General features: G+C 50.5%; 1 protein-coding gene across 2 annotated transcripts in view; it reads left to right on the top strand.

The window, feature by feature from the left end:
• Positions 1 to 26,432, top strand: part of HUWE1 (HECT, UBA and WWE domain containing E3 ubiquitin protein ligase 1) — a 1,800,886-nt gene that overhangs the window by 1,111,608 nt on the left and 662,846 nt on the right. The window lies entirely within an intron of this gene.

Raw genomic sequence — 26,432 nt, 5'->3', positions numbered from 1 at the left:
CAAAATGCTGACTCTGGCTGAGGTCTTACCTGCCCTGGACCCAGGAGACTGGATGGTAGCGTTGGACTTGCAGGATCCTTATTTCCACATCCCCGTCCTGCCGTCCCACAGGCGTTACCTGCGGTTCATGGTAGGCCACGAGCACTTTCAGTTTACCGTGCTCCCCTTCGGCCTTACCAGCGCCCCACGGGTGTTCACGAAGGTGATGGCGGTGGTCGCAGCTCATCTGCGCAGGTTAGGGGTTTCAGTCTTCCCCTACCTCGACGACTGGTTGTTGAAGGCGGCCTTGACCCAGACAGTCGTCAGCCAACTCCAGACGACGGCAGACCTCTTGCAACCAGCTGGGGTTCTCCATCAATGTGCCAAAGTCACACCTGTGCCCCTCTAAGAAGCTCCATTTCATCGGAGCGGTTCTCGACTCTGCGCAGTTTCGGGTTTACCCACCCGAACAGCGGGTTCGGGATATACAGGCTCTGATTCCAATCTTTCAGCCTTTATCCAGAGTTTCGATCAGGTTGACGCTGCGGCTTCTGGGGCTGATGGCTTTCTGCATCCTTCTGGTGCATCACGCCCGTTGGCGGATGCGGGCTCTGCAGTGGGACCTCAAGTTTCAGTGGGCCCAGCATCAGGGCAACCTGTCCGACCATGTCCTGATCTCGGAGGGCACTGCGAGACAGCTGCAGTGGTGGCTCACGGACCGCGATTGGGTCAGCGGCAGATCCCTCTCCCTTCCCCAACCGGAGCAGGTAGTTGTGATGGACGCGTCCCTCCGGGGCTGGGGAGGCCACATGGGAGAGGCGGAGATCAGAGACCTCTGGTCTCCGGCGGAGTTCCGGCTCCACATCAACCTTCTGGAGCTGCGGGCGATCCGGCTTGCACTGAAGGCATTCCTCCCCTCTGTCCGGGGGAGTGTAGTGCAGGTGTTCACGGACAACACCACCGCCATGTGGTACTGCAACAAACAGGGCGTGGACCGTGGACCGTGGACCCTCTGCCAGGAGGCTCTGCGCCTTTGGCAGTGGCTGGAACATCAGGGTGTGACCCTGGTGGTTCAACACCTAGCAGGATCTCTGAACGCCAGGGCGGACGAACTCAGCCGCCGGTGCATGATGGATCACAAATGGAGTCTGTACTCGGACGTGGCGCAAGGCCTCTTTAAGCAGTGGGGAGAGCCTTGGTTAGATCTATTCGCCACCGAAGAGAACGCGCAATGTAATCAGTTCTGCGCGTTGGAAGTTCCAAGGCGGCACTAGCTCGGAGACGCTTTTCGTCGCGAGTGGAGTTGCGGTCTGTTGTACGCCTTTCCGCCTATACCACTTCTGCCCAGAGTGCTGAAGAAAATCAAGCGCAACCTGGCACAAGTCATCCTTGTGGCTCAGGTCTGGGCACGAAGGTACTGGTATCCCGAGCTACTCAGCATGTCAGTCGATCCCCCGGTTCGTCTGCCTCTTCAGGAGGACCTTCTGTCGCAGCAGCAGGGGACGGTCCTCCACCCGAACCTGTCCAGTCTCCACCTCCATGCTTGGAGATTGAGCGACGACAGTTGAGGCCATTTGACTTGCCTCCTGAAGTCTGTAACATCATTCTGGTAGCCAGGCGTCTCTCCACAAAGTCTGTATACGCCTGCAGGTGGAACAGAATTCTGGCAATGTGCACAGCAAAGGGTGTGGATCCTCTCTCTGCCCCTCTTTCTGAGGTTCTTTCTTCTTTCTCTTGCCCAGCAGGGCTCTGCTCTGGGCACTATCAAGGGCTACCTTTCTGCCCTTTATGCCTTTCTAAGGCTGCCTGATCAACCATCTTTGTTCAAGTCCCCTGTTAATCGATTCCTAAAGGGCATCACACACACACGTTTCCACCTGCTCCCTTCGTGATGCCTCAGTGGGACTTGAACCTGGTTGTTACTTTTCTGATGTGTCTCCCGCTGTGCCACTTCACAACTGTCCTATCAGCCTTCTTACTCTGAAGACTGCCTTTCTGGTTGCCATCACCTCTGCCAGGAGAGTGAGTGAGCTCCAGGCTCTATCTTCTAAACCTCCTTTCCTTTCTGTCCATCCGGACAAGGTTGTGTTGCGGACAAAACCCTCTTTCCTGCCCAAGGTAGTCACAGCCTTCCACATCGGGCAGTCCATCACCTTGCCCACCTTCTTTCCGCCTCCGCATCCCTCAAAGGAGGAAGAGCGGCTCCACCGTCTGGACCCAAAACGTGCGCTTTCATTCTATTTAGATCGCACACGCCAGTTCTGGGTGGATGACCAACTCTTTGTTGGTTACGTGGGCGCTAAGAAGAGACGGGCGGTGCACAAGCGGACCATCTCTCGGTGGATCGTGTTGTGCATCCAAGCGTGCTACTCCTTGGCTAAAAAGGAATCTCCTGCTGGGCTGAGGGCTCATTCCACTCAGGCCACGGCGACTACTACTGCCCTGGGCCGAGGAGTCCCCTTGCAGGACATATGTCAGGCAGCTATGTGGGCCTCGCTGCACACGTTCGCAAGACACTACTGCCTGGACAGCCAATTCCGGAGGGATGGCTTCTTTGGCCGTTCCGTCCTCCAGGACTTTCTGGTGTGATTATTGGTTCGCAGACCCACCACCGGGGTTGGTATTGCTGGGGTATCTAATCTAAGGTAAGGAATCTATCACTAATGTGTCTCTTTCAGATGCACAAGTTACTAATTGTGTAACGATATATCTGTAAGAGACCTTAGTTAGTGATAGATTCCTTACCGACCCACCCATACTCCGCGTTCTGCGAACCGATATCTAGGGTTAAGGTCATCCCCTTTCAGGGCCCTAGTTTCAATGGCACCAGTGTTGGTTTTTAGCATAGCTCTGCGTTTCTGGCGCGGAAAAGCTGTGCCTAAGATTTGACGTCATCACGCGGAGGCGGCGTCTAAGTACTCACACGACGTCATCACGGCGCCCAGGACGCTGACGACGAACGCGAAGCCGCAGTCGGCCCCTACCGACGCGCAAGGGTACTGCTACGCAAAAATTTCCGGATCCAGTCTGACGCCTGGGGATATTCTAAGGTAAGGAATCTATCACTAACTAATGTCTCTTACAGATATATCATTACACAAGTAGTAACTTGTGCTGCGCTCCCTTTGAGCCTCTTTATACTGTACGTTGCGTCTTTTTACTCTAAAGACTGCTTTCCTGGTGGCTATCACCTCTGCCAGAAGAGTGAGTGAGCTCCAGGCCCTTTCTTCTAAACCTCCTTTCCTTTCTGTTAATCCGGACAAGGTGGTTTTAAGGACCCGTTTGTAGGAGGGTGGATATCTGACTATGGTTGCCCCCAACTTTTTGCCTAGTGTTTTGCTGGTTTTCGATATAGTTGGCCCGGGATCCTGCTATTCAGGACCCCAGGCTTCCTGCTCTGTTAAAATGGACTCCATGTACCTTAGGTACATATCTAATTGGTATTGGGTCACTCTTGTAAGTCCTTGAACAGTATACCATAGGTACCCAGGGCATAAGTGCACCCAAGGCCTACCAGGGGCTGCAGCATGTATTGTGCCATCCCTGGCTGGCCATCTAAACAGACACAACTGGCTGCACGACAGCTGGGGCAAGGTGGTGTAATCACCCTTTGCTTTAGATATAGTATACCTATATCTAACCCCAAAATGGACACATATCCTCCTATAAGTCACTCCTATGGCAGGCCTTTTCAATCCTGAAGGCAGAGTGCTTGGAATTATGTGAGATGGTGCTCTAGCATGAGCTGAGCCTGTCTGCAGCTTTCAGAACCATGTCCTTATAGCTCTTTCCATGATAACGCTATACCATATACACTTAAGTGCATTATAATCCTCTGGGTCAAATGCTAACTCTGGTTTGACATTATCAAAACATGTCGAGTAAGGTGTCATACGATTTGGAATACTACCCCCTCACCAATTCTCGCGATGGGGGTAGCATTCCACCCTTCTAGAGGGATAAGACATGTATGTAACTGTAACCCCGGTTAAAGTTAACCCGAGCCTAAGCATCACAAAATGGATGCTGCTGCCACAGACACAAGTCTGACCTCCTGCTGCTGGGAGTCCTTCCAGCGAGGGAGGCTTGGACAAAGGGTTTCCTGTCAGGGGCGGTGCTAGCACCATCCCAGACAGGGTTTTGTATATCCTGGGTAGGCAGGGCTGAATAGGAAGGTGACTGCAAGTGGCACCCCGGTGCTCACTACGCATAGGCCGGCTAGAACCAGTTCCAGGGGCACATCAGCCCCTGAGCTGGGGAAAGTCCGGCATGGGAGAGGGGTATAACCACCCCCCTTCCTGGTCCCACCCATGGGCAGGACCTAGTCGCGTGCCAGCCCCTTTTCTTAGTATAAAGATAGGAGCGGGCCCCCTTCCCAAATTAGATAATTCCGAATCTTGATGACTTTCCATGAAAGAACTCTTGAACCTTTCAGAAGACTCTCCCTTGTGGCTAAGGAGTAGCCACCCTGCACAGCAGGCACCATCCAAGCGCATCGCGGTTTGCTGTAAGTCTCTCCTCCGGATCAAGACTGCCCAGCTCGACGAGACCCGGCTTCCCTGGCACCTCTGACCTCTACCTACATCGTCAGCTCAGCTGAGATTCGTGGGTGTGACGAGACCTCAAGGGACCGGCCATCTTCAAGACTGCACGACGCTTGCCCAGCACGAACGCCGAGGGATCCTCGAGTGAGTGCTTTGGGGTCTGAGAAGCCCCAACCCTGAGCAGCTCCAGCACCGAAGTCCAGGCCCCCAGCATCCACCAGATCTGCGTGGGGCCCTTCTGCTCTTTGCTGCTCACCGCGTTATCCGGCTACTTGCCTGCTGGCTTGTGGCCCTCCTGACGACGCACCACGACGACAACACCTCTGGTCTGGTTGCTCCAGACTGGCCCTTGCTCCCCTCCAACAGAGGAGCACCCCGGACTCTCCTGGTCCACTCCAGACGCCATTTTGAGTCCACCGCGTGGGCTTGCATTTGCCAAGACTGGTTGCCCCAATCCTGGGTCCAGCGACGTCGACAGCAGAGATACCTTCGTGGGACAGCTCGCACCTCCATCCTGTTCGCCGACAACGCCTCCTGGTCCGAGAGACTGCAGAGCCCAGCGTCGCCCACTCACCTGGTCGAGGTGACTTCGTCCGGTGCCATCCTGGTGCCCATCTAATCACTGGCTAGTGATTCAGAACTTGGTCCCCTCTGCTTACAGGTATCCTCCATCACCGATCCAGGCTTGGATCCCATCGAACTTCATCACTGGTCGCCTGCCAGCAACTTCTTCTTTCAGGCTCCATAGACTGCAACGAGGATTCCCGACGTCTTTTCAGACCTATGCAGCCGCAGCCCCTGGGCTAGGTAATCTCAGCATTTCGGTGCTCCAGCATAGCTTAACTATCCAAGGGTCCAGATCCTTGTTCGTTTCAGCTCTACCTAGTCGGATTCGTCCGATAACACTAACTTTACGAAATCTAGCATCCATAGACTTAGTCCCGCATCCGGCGTGAGAGTGCACACTCTGCACCCGATCTCCCTAGGCCTCCTTCTCGTAATCTGAAGGTTCAGTAGTCCAGTCCTAGCGATCCTAAAGCCTATTAGAGTAGTACTTACCTGCTAGTATTTTCGCATTCCACTTATAGAGTATATGGTTTTTCGTGCCCCTCGGGCATTTGTGTAAATTGTGCGACTTTCAGTATTTTCATAAGAGCTTTGTATTGTGCTTAGCGCCCTGTCCTCATAAAGAGTCCAGGGCTGTTGTGTTCTAAATAAATACACTGTTTATTTTCATAACCACTTGTGTGGTGTCCTTTCACTTGGTGTTCAAGGGGTATATGTGATGGTATAACAGCTGGCTTAACACGCCCTCTAGAGTTTAGCCTAAAGACTGCTCTTGTCCACGCTACTAGGATAGCTGGTCTACGGTTGACTTACAACCAATCACCATAAGGGTTGTTTGGACTGATACATAGTGATCACTAGAATAGTGATCACTGCATATCAGGCCAACTTCTCACACTCCCTATGCACTCTGAACTCCCTATGCACTCTGAACTCCCTATGCACTCTGCACTCTGAACTCCCTATGCACTCTGAACTCCCTATGCAAACTGCACTCTGAACTCCCTATGCACTCTGCATTGCCTAAACATACCTGATAATTCTGACGTATTCGTGACCAATGCCGTGTTCTTAATACACATAATTTTTCATTTCCAGTTTTCTCAGCTTTAATTATTTCAAGCACGAAATACTCATTTGATTTCTCGGACCACGGGATGCGGAAAGCTCGGTGGTTTAACACACTTTAGTTGTTTGTGTCACAGCGCGTGAGTCACACATGACGACTCAGCCTTTCATCCTTCAGGGCTAGATAAATTGTAAGGGAAGGAAGTCTCAGCGTCCCTTCAACTAGTCTAACCAAGTGTGAGGCACTGCTGGGTAAAGTCAAGTGAGAAGTTCCTTTAATCCTAAAAACCTTATTACGTAAGGTCACCAGAAACCCCATGTTCCAGAATTGGGGTTTAATTTTAGAAGACCTTTTCTCAGTTATGTTAGGTTGGTTAGATTAGTTAAAATCAAGCAAAAATGAAATTCCCAGGACGCACCAGGTTGATGTATAAAAGGACAGGGTTCGAGGATGGAGGCATCTGGTCGCTTTGCATACTCAAAGCTCTGCGCAATGCGCAGTCATATGCTACATTTGAGCCACCCATCTATAGAAGTCCCTTCATTTTGTTCCCCGAGTGCAGGACAGGGTTCATGTGCCGCGTTACTCACCTGCGAGTCACTTCCCTCCCTCGGGACCTAGCACCTCTCTTGTTCAATAACTCTTCTAGGCGCAGGCTCCCTGGAGCCCCAGACCGTGCTGCTCTCCGTTTCCCGGGGCTGGCCGCTCTGGCAGTGCCTCCTCCCTCGGGTGCTCCGCGTCCCCTTCACCCTTTTATTCCCCGCCCGTGGGGCTGGCTGACGTGGGAGCCCGGTCTGAACTGCCTCTGACAAGCTTCAGTCTGAGGGATTAGCCAGGGGACGCGAACAAGCAAGAGGGAGGAGAGAGGCTGAGGCACGCGGAGGGAAGAAAGTGAGAGGGGTAAGGGGTGTGGGGGGGTGAGGGGGAGGGAGACAACGAGTAAGAGGGAATGGATACAGAGAAAAGATCAGAAGTCAGCAAAAGAAAGAGAGAAGGAATGAAGGGGGCGGGGGGAACGAACGTGGATGGAGGAGAGGAGTTTTAGAGAAAGAAGAAAGGAAACCACAATGGACGGGTAAAATGAGGGTGAAAGAGACCGAGATAAAGTAATTCTGTCTCTTATGCTGCCCTTATTCAGACTGGCGCACTTTCTGTCTCGTGCCCCGCTTGAGCCTACTTGTGCGACACAAAAGGAAGTTGCTTGCCAGAATGAGGGTTAGAGGGCTCGATTCGTATTGAGGGAAAAAGACATGCGGGACACGGAGGGCGAGAGTGCCGGGACGGCCAGAGGCAGTGGCTGAAAAGATGTGAGTAGACGGAGGGCGCTGCAGAGAGAAAGGTAGAAGATGAGAGGCGTCCATGGCCGCATTACATCACGGACACCCCCACTCCTGTGTTCCTTTATGACTGGATGGCACTAGAATATATTTAAGAAAGTTGAAGAACAGTCTTTAATCCCTACACCTCATTCACTACCCTGTCAGTTACGCTATTTTGAAGCGACATTGGCGCTGCGACATAAGGAAGGAGTAAGCGAAGCCGGTCAGGAGACGCTGAGGGCGCTGAGGAGCACACGAGCTGCAGAGCACACGAGCAGTGGTGAGGAGGACAACGAGGAGACGCCGACTCCAGCCGCCACCTTTTGCTCACTGCCGGGCATCCCGGGTGCGGTTCTGTGCCCTCGGACGTGGCTGGTGCGCAACGACTCCCGAGATTGGCGAGCAGGCTGCGGCTGGAGCCGCGTGTCAGCGGCGGCTGGCGCTTGGGGTGCGGCAGTAACTGCAGCTGGATCCACGAGCCGGACGCTGCAGGGCACGGCAACTACCCCAATTGTCGTTCCGGGTGCCGGCCGCCAGCACCCGCCAGACGCGGTAATAGCCGCGAGTGGTTCTTGTGTGCTTTTTGAGTGTGTGGCCAGGCTGAGACCCCCGGACAGCCACGGCGGTAGGCTGTGTACACTGCACACTGTAGAAACGCCAGCGGGAGCGGCCCGAGAGAGGCAGGAGAGAGCTGCCCAGGGGGTCGTGGGAGCAATCCCGGAGCCATCTTGGAGGGACTGCGAGAACGGAAGCGGGACCCGTTCTGTGGGTCACCCCGTCACCCCGTAAGCCGCCCCCCCCCCCCCCCCCCCCCCCCCCCCCCAATATCTGGAAAAAATTTGACTAACGAAGAGACTGCTTGCTTTCAGCCAGCCAGCGGTGGTGGAGTTACTAACTGTGCTTTGGAACAAGTGAGCAGGCGCCAGCAGGGCCAGTAAGGTAAGAGGCGGAGGCGGAGGGGGAGTTGAAAGCAAGCGCGGCAGCCATTAGAGGCGGCCGCAAAGTAAGAGCCGGGGGCGGACACAGAGAGGCTGGTTGACTAGGTCCTCCCAGCCTGAGTGCCTCCCTGTGTGCTCCGCTTGCTACCCTGCACACCTCACTCGCAGTCTGCAGTCATTTCTGCAATTTGCCTCCTGCCATCCTCCACCACCCCACCATTCCTGTTATAAGTGGCAAAACCAAACACTACAACTCATTATAAACTTTTTACAAAGCAAACTGAGTTAATACACATGTTAAACTGTAAACAGTGACAAACGCTATAAAGAAGGGGAATATTCAACACCAACGCTTCCAGCTTACCGCGCTACCTCGTTACCTCATTACTGACCACGTCAAACGGCACTGTCCACCCAGAATCAGCATGAGGTCGGGGAAACCACGGGGCGCGGATGCCACAGCTGCGACATCACAGGGGAAGACAAAGAAGGTTAAGGGGAGCCCCACACGTATGACCAGCGAGGTGGTAGACGAGGAGGAGGTAGCCGAAGGGTCAGCCGTGGGTAGGAGTAGGATTTCCACAAAGTTATCCCCGGAGGACCAAGGCTCTAGGACAACAGCCCCTGCCACTGTTCCCACAGACCTCGTAAACTCCGCAATAACCCCCCTAGGCATGTCGCACCAATCTGACAATCCTGGTCCATTAAGCTTGGATGAGGGAGCCAATAAGATCAATCAGGACAGCACAACCAGCAGTCCCGCAACGAAGAATGAGGGAAATCTTTCGAGAGACGTAACGCCACTTTCGGTACATAGTGAACAAGCCCCGCATTTAAAAGCAAGCAAAAGGGCATTGATCACAGACTTTCTCAAAGTTTGCCAAAGACTTTCCACCGGGAGCGTGAGTCGGAACACATCCCCACCTCACGACTCTGGCCCCAAATGCAACAGTACACAATATAACGCTTATATGGAGGGACCAAACAAGGAAGTCCTACAGTCTGTATCACCACCAAACCGACCAAGGTGTTACAGTGAATCCTGCAAAGTCCAAACGGTAAAGTCAAGAAGGAACTCCGGGTGCAAGGGGCCTGGCCCCCTCTGGTCAAATGTTTTAAAGACTCAACAAATAGCTAAAGACTCAGAGCAAGCTAAGGGGGAACCACCCTCTCAGCCTCTACAACCTACCCATTCACTACCTGCGCGCGCCCTAGTACACTGGGCCCCGGACGCAACTGACGACTCGGTCTTGGAGCAGAGTCTGCAGAGTGCACATTTAATTCAGAACACGTCCCCAACAACAATTGAGGAATCCCTTCTGCAGCCTCAGGCGCTACCCCGTGTTGAAAAACAGTGCCCAAATCCACAGGCAAACTCTCACAGTCCAACGACTAGTCAGCTTATGCCGGGTTTGGAAACAAAGTGCCGCTCTGCCCCAACCGGACGACATACTGATGACACCGATGCCATTAAAGATCGCTTGACACCGAAGCCACAGGAACTAAATCTAATAGCAACTGAGTCTGTAACACTCAAACGAAGCACACAAGAGTTATCAACTCAAAACAATCTAGGCCCTGGGAAGGAAGAGAGTAGTGACAAAAACTCAGGGAGCGACCAACTGCGGGAGCATCTAACGCATTCAGACCCCTTTGCATATCCGCCTATATCACCTATTCCCATTCATTTTCAGGGGGATTCGTCAGAGAATAGTCAAAAGGTTTCCATCTGGCCGCAATTATTAAAAACAATGGAAACCATAGGAGCGGCCATGTCCTATCACGCGGACAAGATGGATACTCAAGTTGATTTGCTCCACCTCCTAGCGTTTCACGTCCAGGGAATTGAAGCAAACCTACAAGACTTAAACACTATGATTACCAAGGTCCAATTAAATAAGGATCACACATTCTACACTTGTCACTGCTCCAATATAATAGACAAGCTGGCCACATTACCCAACCTGATGACCCAGATACTGGGGGCCGTCAAGGACTCGCCAAAAGACTCTCCCACGGAAACAACCTCAACAGCAAGTGAACCAACCGGTAATCAGCACTCCATAGAGGGCACCGTCAGGGTGACAAGGCAGACCAAAGCCAGCAGGGGCGAAGAGCGCTCGGAATTTCTAGACCATCTACACTCTCCTCCAGCAAAGGAAAACCGGTCGCCAGCAAGACCAGATGAGCATAACCCGATTAATCGTACAGAGGCGGCCGAGCTAATTCAGGGGCAAATTTCCAACTTCGTGCCAATCGCCAACCAGATCAAACAGGCTCCAACGCTTACAAAGAGAGAACGAAAGCGACTAAGGAAAGCCAGAAATGCGAAAGCACACAACCGATGGGTTCCACAAACTTTCCTGGAAAAATCTACCAACAATCCCGAGAATAAGGAAGCCAAACAGCATCCCGAGAGCGTTCCATTTCAAACTAGAACAACGTCAGAGCAAGGGTCTACACCGACGGCCCACCCACCGACCAAGGCGCCCTTGACTTCAGAAGTAGCAAAATGTGAAACAACGACAAAGACGAACGCATTAAAAGTGTTCAGCATCTTTAAACCCACGAGTCAAAAACCAGACCATAAAGTACCACTTCAAGAGCCGGGAAAAAAAATAAACATTGATCAAAAGACGGATTTAAGTGACAATAACTCACCTAATCAAGCCCCAGACTTTAAATGTCAAGTTAACTTAGACAATGTCGCAACGATAAAGGGAGTTAACCCTCGAGATACACAGGGTGGAGATTCTCACGTATCATTAGCCCCAGTCCCTAACAGACAAGATTTTGTTAACAGCGCACTGATGGTAAACTCACAAACACTAGTGCCAGAGGCGGACCAAGCAGGAACGGTCCATCGCTTTATTGAAGAGAATAGACAACCTAAAATCCAAAAACGGCCCACGACAAGTAATAAAATCGAGTTTAACCCACAATACAGTTCAAGAGGGTCTTATGATATTCTGAACAGAGGGGCCATTTTAAGACTTCTAGAAGAACTACCAGGTCTGCGACATTTAAAATCGAGCGACCTCGAATCAATTGAGTTTAAACCGAACCCTCTTCAAGCAGGCTCCGACTCAACAATTACAACGTGGACCAACCATTTCACCGCAGATCTAATCCTGTCTCATAGGGAGGCTTTCGCCGCATGGGGCATTGAACTAAAAATAGTGGATCCAGCGCGTTCTCCCAGCCCACTGCGGAAACAAAACCCAAAAATATGCCTTCTAAAAAACGCCAAAGGGCCAGATTTAAGAAGTAGTACTGAAGTGGAAGTGCAGGGATTGAGGCAAATTACAATCACTTTCGCACACCAAGAGGCAGACATGCCCGAAAGGCCCCAACACACTATTCGGGCACAATTACATAGGAACGTAGTTTGAACTGACAGCAGCCCAATGACGGGTAAAAAGCAAGGCTGCAAGATTTGCTCATGGAATATCAACGGTTTAAATGCGAAGCTGGAGGAAGATGACTTTATTGAGTTTATAACCCAATTTAAAATTCTATTGTTTCAAGAAACATGGCAGACCAAAAATTCCCCTCTAGTGGGGTACAAAGAATTCCTCGTTCCAGCTCAAAAGGATGGACGCTCCGGTAGGGCCAAAGGGGGCCTATCCATTTTTACATCAACAGATTTCACCTGGTCACCAACTTGCATCGACTTAGACTCCACATGGATGCAATGTATTAAAGTGGAAATTACCCCTAACCTGGGACTTCTGATCGTGAATATCTATATGCATCCCCGTGGAAAATATAAAGGGAAAAGGATAAAACAACTAGTCTCTACAATCAAGTCATTGAAATCAATCTACCCAAGTGAAAACATGATAATAACGGGAGATTTTAATCTGAACCTAATTGGTGGACAGGAGGGACCCCTCCCCATTAATATCGAACCACGGCAGGGCAATCAATGCAGACAAAATGCATTGGGCAGGAAATGTGCTTCAGAACTAGAAGCTCTACATCTGTACACTTTAAACGGGAGAGGCCATTTGGACAGACCAGCCGCTCTAACGAGGGTCTCCAAGAACTCGGGCTCCACCTTAGATTACACCCTGGCTGACCCCGACTTATTCCACCAAATTAGCGACTTCCAGATTCAGGAACGCGGAGAAAGCGATCATTTCCCACAGACCCTCATCCTGAACACCCAACCTACAAAATCGGAGAAGGCAGCACCCTTGTCCTTGAACACAAAAATCTTTAACCTAAAACGGCTAAATTGGAACGAAGGAAACCTCTCTACTCTAATGGAGTCATGCCATGTATTGTACCAACCAGCTGAAACATCAAGAGACATAGTTAAAACTTGGGAAAATTTCGTAATGGAGATCAATAAGAAACATCAATTCAACAATAGACGATCTAAACCCATAAGGAAAAGAGGCGGGGAATGGTACACACCGAAACTGCGCCAATTAAAAAGGCAAATAAATGCATTCCTTAGGGTCGAACGTAAAAAAGTCTCTGTTATCACAAATCACGCTGAACAAAATTGAATCTCTAAAAAAAGAACTAAAAAGAGAGATCAATCTGGCCAAGCGATTGCATAGGGAAAAACTAGCATGCTCCATACTCCACGCAAGTAAATTGAATAACTCAAAAGATTTTTGGACAAAAATAAACTTTATGCTAAACGGCAAACTTCGCCAGTTTAACTCGGACATGACGGACCAGCTTTGGAGCAGTCACATAGACTTATTATACAATTCCACTGACAATAACAACGAGCGTCCAGAGGAGCCTCCCCGGTTCAGCCCGAGCACAAAGCTGGCTCCAAAAAGCAGTGGGCACTCACCGATATCTAAGAACACAGGAGACATGGAATTGTTCTCTTTAAAGCAGGTCTCGAACACTATAAAATCATTGAGAACAGACGGAGCACCTGGACCAAACGGGCTTCCCAATGCCTTATTCAGGAAAGATCCAACATTTTGGGCCAGCCAACTAACACCCTTATTTGGTCACAGTCTAAAAACCGGGAATATTCCCGAATCATGGAGAGGCAGTATTCTTCATCCAATTCACAAATCCGGGACCCGCTCAGACCCTAACAATTATAGGCTAATAGCCTTAATAGACGTGGAGGCCAAGATCTATGCCTCCAATCTGCTGGTAGAACTGGATTCTTGGGTGAGCAGTACAGGGATAATTCCCCGGACACAAACAGGCTTTCGGCCAGGACTGGGCACCTTGACCAACTTATCCGCCTTAACCCTCCTTGTTAACAAAGCAATTCACAATTCCACCCCGCTGTACACTTGCTTCTTGGACCTAAAAGCGGCTTTTGACAAAGTGCCCAGATCCATTCTTTGGGCCAAAATGAAAGCTTGGGGCGTGCCGCCAAAGTTGCTGGGAGCAATCATCGAGCTTTATTCAGACACTTGGGTCCAAGTTAAAAAAGGAGATGGTCGACGCCTGACAAGGAAATTCCACACAACCAATGGCTTAAAACAAGGCTGTGTACTGGCCCCCAACCTCTTTAATATCTACACCGCGGATCTAGAAAGCGACCTACGTACCACTCAGGGTGATCCTCCAAAATTGGCTAATTCACCTATAATATCTCTTCAATATGCAGACGACATAGTGCTCCTGTCAAAAACCCCCATCGGCCTACAACGCTTGATCTGCAAACTGTCGCAGTACCTCGCGAAGGCACAGCTGACTATAAACCTAAAAAAATAAAACACACTATGCTTCTGCGGCTCTAGAAAGAAAAAACAAAATTTTGTCTGGAAGATAAATTCTACTCCTTTAACCCATGTAGACAAATATAAATACCTAGGAATCTTATTGGACCATCGACAAAAGTTTAAACAGCACCTGGAACAGGGGAAATCCAAAGCCAAGCAGCTTCAATTTGCTTTTAAAACTGTTCAAAAGCAACTAAACGGACATTCCACCGGCCACATTCTTAAGATTGTAGCCGCTAAATTTCTGCCATCACTAACATACGGCTCAGAATTACTGGCAACCCGGTGTAGGAGAGTAGGGTCTGCAATCCTATGATCACCCAGATTTTTTGCTTTTGTTTCACTGGTTTACGACTTTCTCTGGCTGTGGGCCTGCCAATCAGACCCACAGCCTGGCTGTTCTCTTTCTAAATTACTTCATGTACCCTAGGTGCATCTACCAATTGGTACTGGGCCACCTTATCAGACCCTGTAACTCAGGGCATAGGTGTACCCAGGGCTACCAGGGGCTGCAGCATGTATTATGCCACCCCTGGCTGGTCTCCTAAATTTGACACAACTGGCTGCATGACAGCTGGGGCAAAGTCGTGTAATCACCCTTTGCTGTAGGTGTAGTATCCCTATACCTAACCCTAAAATGGACACACAGATTCCTATCAGTCACTCCTATGGCAGGCCTTGACAATCCTGAAGGCAGAGTGCTTGGAATCATGTGAGATAGTGCTCTGGCATGAGCTGAGCCTGTCTGCAGCTTGCGGAATCAAGTCCTAATAGCTGTTCCATGATATCGCATACCATATACTCTTAAGTGCATTATAATCCTCGCGGTTAAATGCTATCTCTGGTATTGCTTTATCAAAACATGTCGAGTAAGGTGTCATACGAATTGGAATACTAACCCCTCGCCAATTCTGGCGACGGGGTTAGCATTCCACCCTTCTAGAGGGACACGACATGTATGTAACTGTGAACCCCGGTTAAAGTTAACTGAAGCCTCAGCTCCACAAAATGGATGCTGCCACCACAGACACGAGTCTGACCCCCTGCAGCTGGGAGTCCTTCCAGTGAGGGGAGCCTGGACAAAGGGTTTCCTGTCAGGGGCGGTGCTAGCACCGTCCCAGACATGGTTTTGTGTATCCTGGGTAGGCAGGGCTTTTCAGGAAGGTGACTGCTGAGTGGCACCCCGGTGCTCACTACGCATAGGCCAGTCAGAACCAGTTCCAGGGGCACACCAGCCCCTGGCCTGGGGAAGTCCGGCAGGGGAGAGGGGTGTAACCACCCCCCTCCTGGTCCCACCCATAGGCAGGACCTAGTCACCGGGTCAGCCCCCTTTTTTAGTATAAAGATGGGAGCGGGCCCCCTGTTAAAATTAGATCATCTTTGGAATCAAGATACCACTTTCTTCGAAAGGACTTCACGATTTCTTCTTCAAGATTCTCCCTTGTGGCTAAGGAGTAGTCACCCTGCATCCGCAGGCACCATCCTAAAGAACACTGCGGTCTGCTGCAAGTCCTTCATCACGAATCCGACGACCCAGCTCGACGAGACCCGGCTTCCCTGGCACCTCTGACCTCTACTCACCTCTACAGCCCAGCTGAGAACCGTGAGTGCGACGAGACCTCAAGGGACCGACGATCGCCAAGACTGCACGACATCTTTACTGCAAGCCCACCGTGTCCTCCACTGGTGAGTGCTTTGGGGTCCGAGAAGCCCCGACCCTGCGCAGCTCCAGCACCCAAGATCAGCCCCCCTGCATCTCCACGATCTGCGTGGGGCCCTTCTGCTGTTTGCTGTGCACCGCGTTGTTTGGCTACTAGCCGGCTGGCTTGTGGCCCTCTGAACGACGCCCAACGACTTCACGACTGCTGGTCTGGTTGCTCCAGGCTGGCCTTGGCTTCCTTCTTCAAGAGAGGCACCCCGGACCCTCCTGGTCCACTCCAGACGCCATTTTAGGTCCACCGCGTGGGCTTGAATTTGCCAAGGCTTTGTTGCCCAATCCTGGGTCCAGCGACGCCGACAGCTTCTATCTTCGTGGGACAGCTCGATCCTCCATCCTGGTCGCCGACAACGCCTCCTGGTCCGTGAGATCTTCGAGTCAAGCGTCACCCACTCACCTAGTCGAGGTGGCTACCATCCGGTGCCCTCCTGGTGCCCACTGACTACTGGCTAGTAGTCTCGAACTTGGTCCCCTCTGCTTTCAGGTGTCATCTATCTTCAAGATCCAGGCTTGGATCCGACTGAACTTTCTTCACTGGTCACCGGCCAGCATCTTTTCTTCCGGCTCCTGGTCCGTCTACGAGGATTCCCGACGTCTTTTCAGACCTATGCAGCTGCAGCCCCTGGGCTAGGTAACTTCGGCATTTCGGTGCCCCAGCATAGCCTCACTATCCAAGGGTCAGAATCTACTTTCGTTTTCTCCCTACCAGGTCGGGTTCGCCCGAGAACACTAACTTTCTAATTCCTAGCTACCATAGACTTTTGTCCCGCATCTCGCGTGAGAGTGCACACACTGCACCCGAGTCCCCTAGGCCTCCTAGACATAATCTAACGATTCCCTAGTCAAGTCCTAGCGATTCCAAAAGCTATTAGTACTGTACTTACCTGCTAGGAATTTCGCATTCCACTTTCAGAGTATATGGTTTTCCGTGCCCCTCGGGCATTTGTATATACTGTGCTAACTTAAGTATTTTTGTAAGAGTTTTGGTTTGTGCTTAGTACCCTGTCCTCATAAAGAGTACAGGGCTGTTGTGATCTTTAAATAAATAACTGTTTATTTTCATAACACTTGTGTGGTGTCCTTTCACTTGGTATTCAAGGGGTATATGTGTGGTAAACAGCTGGCTTAACGCGCCCTCTCGAGTCTTTAGCCTTAGACTGCTCGTATCCACGCTACTAGGATAGCTGGTCTATAAGGTTGACTTACAACCAATCATCAATAAGGGTTGCTGGACTGATACATAGTGTTCACTAGAATAGTGAGCACTGCATATCAGGCCACCTTCTCACATTGGTGAGCAGCGGTTGGGATTTGAGCTTGCTGTTGTTTTACCACACGTATCCTAAGAATATCTTGTTGAAAGATCACATAAGTACTGTTAGGTACACATAACTAAAGCTTAGAATACTCTGAGTTCTACTGAACCAGCTGTTGTAGCTCCTCAAGGCTTAGCACACCTTGGCTGCAACTCTTAGCAAGGGATCAGTAGGTAAACACATAGTGTAGGTAGGTGCATCACTTACACCACACTAGAAACAGTATGTCGGACAAAGGAGGAAACACTGAGGTTCCCCTTGTGTCAGTTGACCCTCCACAGGTCATCCCTTCAAGATATACTGCGCTTAGCTTCCATGAGTTACGACAAGTGTGTACCTCTAGGAAGATTAAGCAGGGGTCTAACCCCACAACTGCCTTTCTGATTGGTCTCTTAGAGACTCATGATGCAAGGAGGGCTGGTAACCCAGACCCTTCTAATTCAGATGGCAACATGCCCTCCTTACAGGGTCCCTTTGATGCCCAGGACCATCCTCTTCAGGAAGCAGATGATGCTGATGATGAGGATGATGATTTGGTATCAGGGGATGAGGCAGAAAAGGAACAGGTAGAAGTCAGCAGACTAACCAGGTCCAACTTAAGCAGACATGAGATGGGCACTAGGGGACCCTTGGGGCCACTCTCAGGTCAGCTTAACATTGGGAATGGACGAGATAGATCTCTATCAAGAGGCTCTATCAGATCCCTTCATACCAATGGCTCTCAACGTTCCTCTCAAAGGGGAATGACATCTCCCCAGAGGAGAATGTATGAAGCTAAGGAAAAGGCAGCCAATCTGAGGATTGAAAGGGAAGAACTTGCCCTGGCCAAAGAGAGGCTTGCCTTTGCTAGAGAGCAACAATTGAGTGGGACAGTCCCCACTGGTGGCAGCATTGTACCTAGCAATAGGGAAAGGAGTTTTGATACAAAACACCTTGGTAAGATAGTGCCCCCCTTTAAACAAGGGGATGACATCCACAAATGGATTACTGCTTTGGAGAGGGCCTGCACTGTGCAAGGTGTTCCCCCAAGTCAGTGGGCAGCTATCTTGTGGCTCTCCTTTGAGGGTAAAGGAAGAGACAAGCTCCTCACCACAAGGGTGGAGGATGCTAATGATTACCAAGTCTTGAAAAATGCACTGGTTGATGGGTTTGGCCTAACCACTGAGCAGTACAGGGTGCTGTTCAGGGATACCCAGAAAACTCAGTCTCAAGATTGGGCTGACTTTGTAGATTGTGCCACTAAGGCTTTTGAGGGCTGGTTGCTGGGCAGTAAGGTTACTGATTATAAAGGATTGTACAATTTGATGATGAGAGAGCAAATTTTAAACAATTGTCAGAACCAGTTGTTGCATCAGCATCTTGTTGACTCAGATCTGACCTCTCCCCAAGAATTGGGAAAGAAGGCAGACAGATGGGTTAGAACAAGAGTTAAACAGAACCAGGGCCAGAATCAAGGTGGTCAGAAGAAAGCAGACCAGAAGGGTAAAGATTCAAAAGGGGAACAAAATGACCAGAAGTCTTCGACAGGTCCCCAACAACCCAAAGAGGGTGGGGGTCAGGCTCCCCAAAAGAAGAAAGAAGGCCAATCTAAAAGGTGGTGCCAATACTGTAAAAGTAAAACTCACTGGTTTAGTGAGTGCACCAAGAAAGGAGGAGGGCAGACTCCTGCCACTGCAGCCCCTAAGGCACCTGTGCCCCCTAGTACAGCCAGCAGTGGTAGTGCACCTCCCAAGGGTTTAGTAGGGTTAACCCTGGGTTCTGAGGGGAGTGACAACTTAGTTGGCACCCTCACTCAGGCTGTCCTTGTCAGTACAGGGGATATGGATATGTCCCCTGACATAAGTCCCAATACTTTGGGCAAATACAGACAGACACCTTTTATTAATGGAAAAATGGCTCAGGCCTATAGGGACACTTGTGCCAGTGTCACAATGGTGACACCTAGCTTTGTGGACCCTGGACAGATCATGCCAGGTACAGAATTCCTGGTGACCAATGCAAGCAATGTCACTACCAATCATAGTATGGCAATTGTAGCTTTCTCCTGGGGAGGGGTAACTGGCCAAAAGAAGGTTGTAGTTAGTTCAGACCTCCCAGTGGATTGTTTGTTGGGCAATGATTTGGAGTCATCACAATGGTCAGAAGTGGAGCAGAGGACTCATCTGGAAATGTTAGGTTTGCCAGCACATGTGTTTGCTGTGACTAGGTCACAGGCCAGAAGATGCCCCACTGAACAGGTGCTGGATCCTGGAACAATGGACCAGACACCTCCCAAGAAAAAGAGCAGTAGGGTTAAGGCTGTGCCTTCCCCCTTGCCCCAGGTTGTGGATCAAGTCTCAGAGGAGGCTGACCTGCAGGAATTGAGGGAAACTGAGCCTAGAGAGTTTGAACTTGATCAAGTTGAATTCTTGGGTTCAGGGGGACCCTCAAGGGAAGACCTGGGGAAGGACCAGTTAGACTGCCCTTCTCTTGAACCCCTCAGACAGCAGGCTGCTGCTGAGGCTGCTGGGAACGCCACAGGTACCCACAAGGTATACTGGGAAGATGGACTCCTGTACACTGAGTCAAGAGACCCCAAGCCTGGCATGACCAGGAGGCTGGTTGTACCCTTGTCTCAGAGAGGTTTCCTACTTACCTTGGCCCATGAGATTCCCTTAGCAGGTCACTTAGGCCAGACAAAGACTTGGGACAGACTTGTCTCACACTTTCACTGGCCTCACATGAATGAGGATACCAAGGAGTTTTGTCGCTCCTGTGTCACTTGCCAAGCCAGTGGTAAGTCAGGTGGCACAACAAAGGCCCCCCTTATACCAATGCCTGTGGTGGGGGTGCCCTTTGAAAGAGTGGGGATTGACATTGTTGGTCCAATGGAACCCCAGACAGCATCAGGGCACAAGTTTATACTGGTGGTAGTGGATCATGCCACCAGGTATCCTGAAGCTATTCCACTTAGGACCACCACAGCACCTGTGGTGGCAAGGGCCCTAGTTGGAGTGTTCTCCAGAGTGGGCTTCCCTAAGGAGGTTGTCTCTGACAGAGGTGCAAACTTCATGTCAAGCTACTTAACTGCTATGTGGAAGGAGTGTGGTGTCAATTACAAATTCACTACACCCTATCACCCACAATGCAATGGGCTTGTTGAAAGGTTCAACAGGACCCTAAAAGGGATGATTCATGGACTACCTGAAACACTCAGGCGTAGATGGGATGTCCTGATGCCCTGCCTTCTGTTTGCTTACAGAGAGGTCCCACAAAAGGGGGTTGGCTACAGCCCTTTTGAACTTTTGTATGGGCATCCTGTGAGAGGCCCCTTGTGTTTGGTGAAGGAAGGATGGGAGAGACCTCTCAAAAAGCCTGCAACCAACATAATGGACTATGTACTTGGTCTCCGCTCCAGGATGGCTGAGTATATGGAGAAGGCATCAGAAAACCTTAAGGCCAGTCAAGAACTTCAAAAAGCTTGGCATGACCAAAAGGCTGTCCTGACTGTTTATCAGCCTGGACAGAAAGTGTGGGTGTTGGAGCCAGTGGCCCCAGCAGCACTCAAAGACAAATGGTCTGGGCCCCACACAATTCTTGAGCAAAAGGGAGAGGTCACCTACCTGGTGGACCTTGGAACTCCCAGGAGTCCCCACAGGGTACTCCATGTCAACAGGCTCAAAGCATATGTCGACAGGAAGGACATGAGCTTGCTCATGGCCATAGATGAGGGACAGGAGGAAGAGAGTGACCCTCTCCCAGACCTGCTCACTCAGAATCCTGATGATGGGTCAGTAGATGGTGTTGTCTTTTGTGGCAGCCTCTCTGAACATCAGCAGAAAGACTGTAAACAGGTTCTTCAGTCTTTCAGACGTATGTTCTCTCTGACACCCAGTCAGACCAATTGGTGCACCCATGAGGTTGACACTGGTGACAGCCTGCCAGTCAAGAGTAAAATCTACAGGCAGCCTGATCATGTTAGAGACTGCATAAAAACTGAAGTGCAGAAAATGTTGGAATTGGGAGTCATTGAACCCTCAGATAGCCCTTGGGCTAGTCCAGTAGTTCTAGTGCCAAAGCCTCACACCCAAGATGGTAAGAGAGAGATGAGGTTTTGCGTAGACTACAGGGGTCTCAATGCAGTCACTAAGACTGATGCCCATCCAATACCAAGGGCAGATGAACTTATAGATAGATTGGCTTCTGCCAACTACTTAAGTACATTTGACTTAACAGCTGGGTATTGGCAAATCAGGTTAGCTGAGGATGCCAAGCCCAAAACAGCATTTTCAACCCCTGGTGGGCATTATCAATTTGTGGTAATGCCCTTTGGTCTGAAAAATGCACCTGCCACCTTCCAAAGGTTGGTGAATCAAGTCCTTACTGGGCTGGATGACTTCTGTGCAGCATATCTAGATGATATTGCTGTCTTTAGCTCCACCTGGGAGGATCACCTGGTCCACCTGAGGAAAGTGTTAGAGGCTCTGCAAGCAGCAGGCCTCACTATCAAGGCCACCAAGTGCCAGATAGGGCAGACACAGGTTGTATACCTGGGCCACCTTGTAGGTGGAGGCCAGGTTCAGCCACTGGAGAGCAAAATACAGTCAATCAGGGACTGGGCTCCTCCAACCACCCAGACTCAGGTTCGAGCTTTCTTGGGCCTGACTGGATACTACAGAAAGTTTGTCAGGAACTATGGTTCCATTGTGACACCATTAAATGAACTGACAAGTAAGAAAATGCCAAAAAAGGTTCAGTGGACAGCAGGCTGTCAAAAAGCATTCGATGACCTAAAGCAGGCCATGTGCACAGCACCTATCCTTAAGAGTCCAGACTACTCCAAACCATTCATTGTCCAAACAGATGCTTCTGAGTTGGGTGTGGGAGCTGTTCTTTCTCAACTGAATTTTGATGGTCAGGATCAGCCCATTGCTTTTATAAGCAGAAGGCTGACCCCCAGAGAGAAGAATTGGTCAGCTATTGAGAGGGAGGCCTTTGCTGTGGTTTGGGCCCTGAAGAAGCTGAGGCCATACTTGTTTGGCACTCACTTCAAGATTCAGACCGACCATAAGCCCCTCTTGTGGCTAAATCAGATGAAGGGTGAAAACCCCAAACTGCTTAGGTGGTCCATTTCCCTACAGGGGATGGACTTTACAGTGGAACATAGACCTGGTACTGATCATGGCAATGCCGATGGGCTCTCCAGATATTTCCACTTAGAACAAGAAGACTCACCTGGTCAAGGTTAGCTTATTGTCCCAAAGTTTGGGGGGGGGTCATGTAGGAGAGTAGGGTCTGCAATCCTATGATCACCCAGATTTTTTGCTTTTGTTTCACTGGTTTACGACTTTCTCTGGCTGTGGGCCTGCCAATCAGACCCACAGCCTGGCTGTTCTCTTTCTAAATTACTTCATGTACCCTAGGTGCATCTACCAATTGGTACTGGGCCACCTTATCAGACCCTGTAACTCAGGGCATAGGTGTACCCAGGGCTACCAGGGGCTGCAGCATGTATTATGCCACCCCTGGCTGGTCTCCTAAATTTGACACAACTGGCTGCATGACAGCTGGGGCAAAGTCGTGTAATCACCCTTTGCTGTAGGTGTAGTATCCCTATACCTAACCCTAAAATGGACACACAGATTCCTATCAGTCACTCCTATGGCAGGCCTTGACAATCCTGAAGGCAGAGTGCTTGGAATCATGTGAGATAGTGCTCTGGCATGAGCTGAGCCTGTCTGCAGCTTGCGGAATCAAGTCCTAATAGCTGTTCCATGATATCGCATACCATATACTCTTAAGTGCATTATAATCCTCGCGGTTAAATGCTATCTCTGGTATTGCTTTATCAAAACATGTCGAGTAAGGTGTCATACGAATTGGAATACTAACCCCTCGCCAATTCTGGCGACGGGGTTAGCATTCCACCCTTCTAGAGGGACACGACATGTATGTAACTGTGAACCCCGGTTAAAGTTAACTGAAGCCTCAGCTCCACAAAATGGATGCTGCCACCACAGACACGAGTCTGACCCCCTGCAGCTGGGAGTCCTTCCAGTGAGGGGAGCCTGGACAAAGGGTTTCCTGTCAGGGGCGGTGCTAGCACCGTCCCAGACATGGTTTTGTGTATCCTGGGTAGGCAGGGCTTTTCAGGAAGGTGACTGCTGAGTGGCACCCCGGTGCTCACTACGCATAGGCCAGTCAGAACCAGTTCCAGGGGCACACCAGCCCCTGGCCTGGGGAAGTCCGGCAGGGGAGAGGGGTGTAACCACCCCCCTCCTGGTCCCACCCATAGGCAGGACCTAGTCACCGGGTCAGCCCCCTTTTTTAGTATAAAGATGGGAGCGGGCCCCCTGTTAAAATTAGATCATCTTTGGAATCAAGATACCACTTTCTTCGAAAGGACTTCACGATTTCTTCTTCAAGATTCTCCCTTGTGGCTAAGGAGTAGTCACCCTGCATCCGCAGGCACCATCCTAAAGAACACTGCGGTCTGCTGCAAGTCCTTCATCACGAATCCGACGACCCAGCTCGACGAGACCCGGCTTCCCTGGCACCTCTGACCTCTACTCACCTCTACAGCCCAGCTGAGAACCGTGAGTGCGACGAGACCTCAAGGGACCGACGATCGCCAAGACTGCACGACATCTTTACTGCAAGCCCACCGTGTCCTCCACTGGTGAGTGCTTTGGGGTCCGAGAAGCCCCGACCCTGCGCAGCTCCAGCACCCAAGATCAGCCCCCCTGCATCTCCACGATCTGCGTGGGGCCCTTCTGCTGTTTGCTGTGCACCGCGTTGTTTGGCTACTAGCCGGCTGGCTTGTGGCCCTCTGAACGACGCCCAACGACTTCACGACTGCTGGTCTGGTTGCTCCAGGCTGGCCTTGGCTTCCTTCTTCAAGAGAGGCACCCCGGACCCTCCTGGTCCACTCCAGACGCCATTTTAGGTCCACCGCGTGGGCTTGAATTTGCCAAGGCTTTGTTGCCCAATCCTGGGTCCAGCGACGCCGACAGCTTCTATCTTCGTGGGACAGCTCGATCCTCCATCCTGGTCGCCGACAACGCCTCCTGGTCCGTGAGATCTTCGAGTCAAGCGTCACCCACTCACCTAGTCGAGGTGGCTACCATCCGGTGCCCTCCTGGTGCCCACTGACTACTGGCTAGTAGTCTCGAACTTGGTCCCCTCTGCTTTCAGGTGTCATCTATCTTCAAGATCCAGGCTTGGATCCGACTGAACTTTCTTCACTGGTCACCGGCCAGCATCTTTTCTTCCGGCTCCTGGTCCGTCTACGAGGATTCCCGACGTCTTTTCAGACCTATGCAGCTGCAGCCCCTGGGCTAGGTAACTTCGGCATTTCGGTGCCCCAGCATAGCCTCACTATCCAAGGGTCAGAATCTACTTTCGTTTTCTCCCTACCAGGTCGGGTTCGCCCGAGAACACTAACTTTCTAATTCCTAGCTACCATAGACTTTTGTCCCGCATCTCGCGTGAGAGTGCACACACTGCACCCGAGTCCCCTAGGCCTCCTAGACATAATCTAACGATTCCCTAGTCAAGTCCTAGCGATTCCAAAAGCTATTAGTACTGTACTTACCTGCTAGGAATTTCGCATTCCACTTTCAGAGTATATGGTTTTCCGTGCCCCTCGGGCATTTGTATATACTGTGCTAACTTAAGTATTTTTGTAAGAGTTTTGGTTTGTGCTTAGTACCCTGTCCTCATAAAGAGTACAGGGCTGTTGTGATCTTTAAATAAATAACTGTTTATTTTCATAACACTTGTGTGGTGTCCTTTCACTTGGTATTCAAGGGGTATATGTGTGGTAAACAGCTGGCTTAACGCGCCCTCTCGAGTCTTTAGCCTTAGACTGCTCGTATCCACGCTACTAGGATAGCTGGTCTATAAGGTTGACTTACAACCAATCATCAATAAGGGTTGCTGGACTGATACATAGTGTTCACTAGAATAGTGAGCACTGCATATCAGGCCACCTTCTCACACCCGGGACTCCACAGCGTTAAACCTCGCCCAATCCAGGCTGTTCAAAAACCTCTTCCTAATTCCGCGCCATATTTCTCACGCTCAAATTCGCTTGGAGTATGGTCTTACCAACCAGCTCCCGGCAAGACAAGGAGCACTCGCCAAATATTACTGGCGCATGAGGGACGCAGCAGACGAATCCCTGGCCCACCTTTGCTGGTCAGAAGTCGAAAAACAAGCTGGCCTACCAAACTCAACATATAAGACCTTGAGGCAAGCTCTTGAGGCACTAAAACTGGAAGAATCCTGGCTTTTGCCCATGACTTACTCCGCTTTCAAGCTGATAACCAAGAAAGCAGTCAAACAAGCATCATTACTCATGGACAAAGCAGCAGTGGCCGGCAAAAACCATGCCTGGATCGTTTTGCCATCATATACCAACTTAAAACCTCAGGAATACTTGAAAGAATGCTTCAGGGACCATCACAAAAGGAAACTTAGTCTCTTAAGGCTGGGCTGCTTCTCTTCCAAAGAGCTTACTCCTAAATGGCTACGGTCGTGGGCAACTCCCGAGTGCCGTCTCTGTGGCAACGGTGCGGAATCTTTGCTGCACCTTATATGCATATGCCCGGCACTTCAGAATCGTAGAAAAATGCTTCTTCGACCACTTCTAAGAGAAGCTCAGGTGAGAACTTGCAGAGCGGCGGTGATAAGATGCTTAAGTGGATCTTGGATAGAACTTTCATGTAAAACCATAACATTTTTGAACTTCGCCGCCATAGAGCTGGAAAACAAGGCGGTAACCAAAGAGGTCTCTGGACAATAGGCCAGGCCTCGGCCGGCTACGGACTCTTCTCTTCCTTTTCCTCCTTTCCAAACGGATGTCTTTTTGCACTGAGTTAAAAATAACGTGCCCCCCGTTTGAACTACTGTTATTTTCCCACACCTCTACTTCTTTCCTTTTATCATGAGTTAAAAACATTGTGTTCCCCGATAAATTTGCATATTTTATGATACCAGTTTTTAACAACATTCAAAGCTGAATTTGTGGTCTTTTTTTATGATGTACACGCTGTTTGCATGGTGGTAAGCCCACCCTTTTATGATTTTTTAAATCAAATAAAGTATCATTATCCTTATCCATTCACTACCCCCCGATAACGGCCCCTCTCCAAAGGACTCACACTCCAATCCCACGTGAAAGAAAAGCATTTACAAGTGGGACACGGACAGCGGGAGGGGGGCGGGAACGGGCACAAGGAGGGGGGGGGGGCGGGAAGGCAAGAAAAACAAAGCACTCACCTGTACTT

Source organism: Lissotriton vulgaris, chromosome 10 (assembly GCF_964263255.1).
Source record: "Lissotriton vulgaris chromosome 10, aLisVul1.2, whole genome shotgun sequence".
In the NCBI taxonomy this organism is placed as follows: Eukaryota; Metazoa; Chordata; class Amphibia; order Caudata; family Salamandridae; genus Lissotriton; species Lissotriton vulgaris.
This window is presented reverse-complemented; position numbering and strand designations above follow the sequence as displayed.